Consider the following 5074-nt stretch of genomic DNA (forward strand, 5'->3'; position numbering starts at 1 on the left):
GGGAAGTAATGCAAATAATAACACATGAAAAAAGAGTAAAAATAGCACAATCTGTTTTAGTTTTTGCAAAGTCAAAATTTATGCCTTGGGATGATGACACAGATGTAATCTCCTTGCCATATTGTTGACTTCTCATAAGGAAAGATAAATGAATAATGACTTGCTAAGCAGACCATGAAATTTAGGAAGTATGTGGTATTTGTTTAATATTTTAATGAACTACATTTAAAATAATGGAAACTCTGTTTCATAAAAGAAATATCAGAAACAGCTTCTGAGTGGTAAATTAGACTCTGTGTTAGTAATTACTGCAAACACACAGAATTGAGCACCTTATCTTTATTATAACATAGTCTGCAGAATTTAAAGAGGAATGCACTGGAGACAACAGTGTAAGAAATGTGCCAATGATCAAGAAGCTATGTCAGTTTAGAACAAATTTTGATGGGATGTTTAAGCTTGCTGGAACAATTTCGCTTTTTTTGTCGTTGTTGTTCATTCTTGTTTGCATCTCCAAGAGTGAGTCTTAGGACCCACTTGATTCCCCAAGCTGGGAAAATCTTCAGACGTGTTTATGTCTGGGATAATTTCAGTTGTGTTTGCAGTACGGGGAAGATCTTTTACTACAAAATCCTTGGATGGAGTATAGGATAAATTGCACAGAGAGATCTTCTTCATAGGCTCCTGTTGAGACTCGTGCTTTTTGATAACAGCCAGATAATGTTTCTCAAGATTGAGGATATGAGCAGTGGCTTTTGTGACATTATTAGGGAGTCCAGTCACAGTGACAACATTTAGATTTTGGGATCGTCTTGAAGAGAAATGGATATCTACTTGGAACTGATTCATGATTTTGTGAATGGTTTTTCCATGGAATCCAATAACCTGGCCATGAACACGATGGTTTACTGGGATTTGCTTAGTAACCCTTTTTTTTCAAATTTATGCACCAGTTTCATGATTGTATTCTGGGCAGCGATGGTGTTATTTTCATATCCAGTGATGGTGATTTGGTCTTGTGTCTCATCACTTCCTTTACGTGGAAAATGAATAGCAACCTTATGCTTCAAGCAAATCTGAGTAATAACTACCCCTTTGTGACCAATGATCTTAGGGTGATATTTGGGGTCTACTGTGAACTTGAGTTTAAAATTTCTTAATGCTCGATCTTTTACTTCATTTTGTAAAGCCTTGACAAGTTCTTGTAACCTAGCTTTGGCTTGCTCCACGTTTGCAGCAAGGCCAGTGATAAAAAGGATATCAGATGCCAATCCAGGTGTTGACATGTGTATATTAACTTCAAACCTATCCATTATCTTTCGTATCTCTCTTCTTTTCTGACCAATGATATAATGGTGAGGGTCAAAGGGCACGTCTAGTGCAGCAGTGACAGGAATTAAAGCCTCAAGGGCTTCCATGGCTGCTGCACACTCTTCCTTTTGGCCAGAGATAAGTATGGTGTCACATTTCCTTGGGGAAATAGAAGCAGCTTCCGTAGTGCTCTTTTCCCTAACTTCTTCCTCATTTTTCTGAATGGTTGGATCCATATTAGTAACTGAGTTCTCTTTATCTGGGAATTTGATTTGGACATTATAATCTCTAGTAATTTGTTGGATTCGAGAACACATTTGTCCCATGATAAAATGATGGAACTTCTGGGGAATAATACATTCTGTTGTGACTTGACTATCCAAGTCCCCAGTAATCTCCTGAATGTGCTTTTTGGCGGCTTCCACACAAGGCTTTGCTCCTTTGATTGTGACTTTGCTTCTCTGTTTTCCTGAATATGAAAAGTTAATACTAACACCACCATACTCCTCAGTTATCTCGCGAAAAACCGGGCCTCTTCTCAGGAAAAAATGATGGTGGTCAACAGGATTTATCAGTATGTCCTCCTCTACAATGTTATCTAGATTTGTAATTAGTGCCGCTAGTCCCTTTTGCGCATCTTTGACAGCCTTCTCTGTTCCTTTAATAGTTAACAATTCTTGATCCTCGTCCTCAGGGATAGGGAAAATGATGTGCGCTCCAGTCTCATTACAGACTTTGGAAACATTGCCACCATTTTTATTCATGAGGAATTTGTGATACTGTGGTTTGACGTGGAGAATTACAGTATGACTCTTGGTTTGCTCTTCTTCTGCTAGTTGTAGCAGTTTTGTCTTGGCCTTTTCAACACTTTGGGCAGGGCCCCTAATAATGACTCTTTGAAGGCCTGAGTCCATTTTTGGAAAGTGGATGTGGATCCTTACACATTCTTGCATGATTGCACCAATCAAACAGTCTTTAGAATCGGTAAGAGACTTGTATAGATTGGAAGGAATAGAAATTTCTACCTCTGAACTATTGGTTATATGTTTCTGAGTTGGAAGAATCCAGTTAGAAGCTACTTCACAGTTTGCAGGTTTTCCACTGATGACAATATCTTCTGAGTAGCCACTTGCCGATGGAGGATTACTTTTGGTGTTGCTTGCTGCACAGATTGTTTTTATGTTTGCACCTCCTTCTCCATTGACATTTCTGTGAGGCTTTTTAAAGTTGGGAATAGTTACGGAATAGCTACTCTCTACAATGTCTGCCACCACATTCTCCAAATATTGTGTGCATTTTTCTATTTCATGTTTTGGCCCTCTAAGTTGGACTGTGTCACTTTTTTGTGCTTGGTCAGGAAAATGAATCATCACCTCTGGGAATTTCTTCTGGATGTCATGGATCCGCTCACCTTTCCACCCAATGATTGCAGGGTGAAATCTTTGCTCAATGATTAAATCCTTGCTGTGCTCATTTTCTAAATGACCAGCAAGTTCAAGAAGTTCTCTCTTGGCTTGTTGGACTCCCTGAGATTCCCCCTCAATTCTAATCAATTTATTCGTTACATTTTTAGGTGACATTAGCACAGAAACATTATTCCTCTCTTTAATTTGCTTTATGATGGCATCATTCTTCCCTATCAGATGTTTGTGAAACTTACAGTCAACATTGATTTCTGCATAATCCATCCTGTTAATTAGATCTTTGACTATGACCTCAATTTGTTCTTGAGCACAATTCACATCTTCTTTTGGTCCTTTTATTGTAATTTGATCTCCTTCAGTAAATTCTATGTGAACTTTTGGCATGCTGTGTGTGATTTCAGATATATTACAACCTTTCTTACCAATAAGAAATCTGTGAAGCCAGGAAGGTACAAAGATCGAGGAAACAGTGTAAAGTTCGGTCTTCGAACTGGCTTTGGAAAATGCCTTCCCTGAGCTTCCAGGCTCACCTTGCTCTGTCACAGAAGCTGACATGCTCTCTACGGGTAAGATCTCTATTGAAATTCCACTTCTTTGCAAGGTCTCCTGCACAGAATTTCTCTTGGGACCTATGGTACACTTGTGCTGAAATTTCATCTCTGCATTGATGGGTGTGTTTTTCTTTTTAGTGCTGTCAAAAATCTCCTTTACACAAGCCTGAGCCTCATTAAGCTGCTGCTTTTTTTCAGTAAAGCCTACTTGTGTCTGATTGACACTAGGTGGTGGAACATGGATGTGTGCCTCTGTTTCTGGTATAATTTTGTCAAAAGTCTTACTGGATGGTCCAGGAGTGGAAGGAAAAAATGCTTTTTTCTCATCTAACTTCTCTACAGCACATTTGTCTTGATCAGTAGACATACCTAGGACTTCATGTAAATCCTTCTTCATGACCTCTTTGATGCCCACAGTATTAATCCAGTTGCTGTGGTTATCTGGGCATAAGTTCTGGATGTAGGTTGCATCTTTTTCTTCTAAGTCTTGCATTTCTCCTCCAGTCTTGCCTGTAACAAAGCACGGCTGTTCTTCGGGAATGGACACTGCAGTTAAACCTCGATCCTGAAACCATGTAAAAATCTCCTTCTGAGCTTTCATGACAGTTTCTGTTTCACCAGAGACTATAATGTAGAGGCCCTGGTCTTCGACAAAAATTAATTCTACATTGGCACCAGTCTTTTGCATGATATCTAGGTAGAATTTTCCTCGTCTATCTTTACCAAGCTGATTCACATACTCGTTCTCCTCCAGAGGCACATGAAAGACTTGAGTGATGACTGAGGTTGTGATAGGCTGACTATTATTACTCAAGCATGCAGCAGGTTCCTGAGCATTTTCCAACCAATTTGTTTTCTCTAAGAGTTGACTGAATTTACCTTTGTAGGTTGGAGTGCCAATATGTTCTTCTGAATTTAAAGCAGTAACATAATTGCCTTTTTGAATGGACCTACTTTGGTGCTCAGTCAAATTTTCTTTGGAGCTCATTGTTGATTTTTAACTGCATTCAATTTAGATATGTTGCAGCTAAATGCTCAGAAGCCAGAAAATTCTTGTAGCTGTCTTTTTTCATATTACTGTGTGTGAAAAATAAACATTTTAAAGATGTAATTTCCTTCCAAGTTCATCCCTAAACTCAAGTCAATAAAAAATAAAATCTTATCATTTACACAATTTGACAAAAATGTGCAAGTTTTATCTATTCGACTCTGATGAAAGTACCAAGATGTCTTAAATTATAGAGACTGTGAAGAAACAGCCACCGTTTTGCTAAACAACAGAAAGAAATCATTTAATTTCGCTTATCAGAATCATCAACAACCCTCATTTTTCTAAGTGAATGTCATCATTTTTTTGACTCTTATTGCTGTTAACTTCATATTACTTTTGGAAAAATATAATTCTCTCATCTTCAATGATACCACATTTTCCAGGGCTCCCTAATTTTCTTAACAGCTTTGTAGAAGAATAATTTATATACTATAAAACTCATACACTTATGCATATAATTTAATGATTTTTAGTTAATTTACAGTGCCGTGGAACTCTCACAACAACCTACTCATGGAACAGTTCCATCACCCCAATGAGATCCTTCATGCTCATTTGCAGGTAACTCTGTTTCCACACACACATCTAGGCAAACACTAATTTATTCATTTTTCACTATATACTTGCCTTTTCTAGACATTTTATAAAAATGCTCTTATATAGTGCATTGGACCTCTTGCACCTTGATCCTTTGCCTTAGCATGATGTTTTTGAGGCTCCCAAACGTTATCGCTTGT

At 37.9% G+C, this 5074-nt stretch overlaps 1 pseudogene; it reads right to left on the reverse strand.

Annotated features, from left to right (window-relative positions):
- Positions 1–495: 495 nt before the first annotated feature.
- Positions 496–4274, reverse strand: LOC139042609 (vigilin pseudogene; annotated as a pseudogene).
- Positions 4275–5074: the final 800 nt, after the last annotated feature.

Source organism: Equus asinus, chromosome X (genome assembly GCF_041296235.1).
Source record: "Equus asinus isolate D_3611 breed Donkey chromosome X, EquAss-T2T_v2, whole genome shotgun sequence".
Taxonomy (NCBI): Eukaryota; Metazoa; Chordata; class Mammalia; order Perissodactyla; family Equidae; genus Equus; species Equus asinus.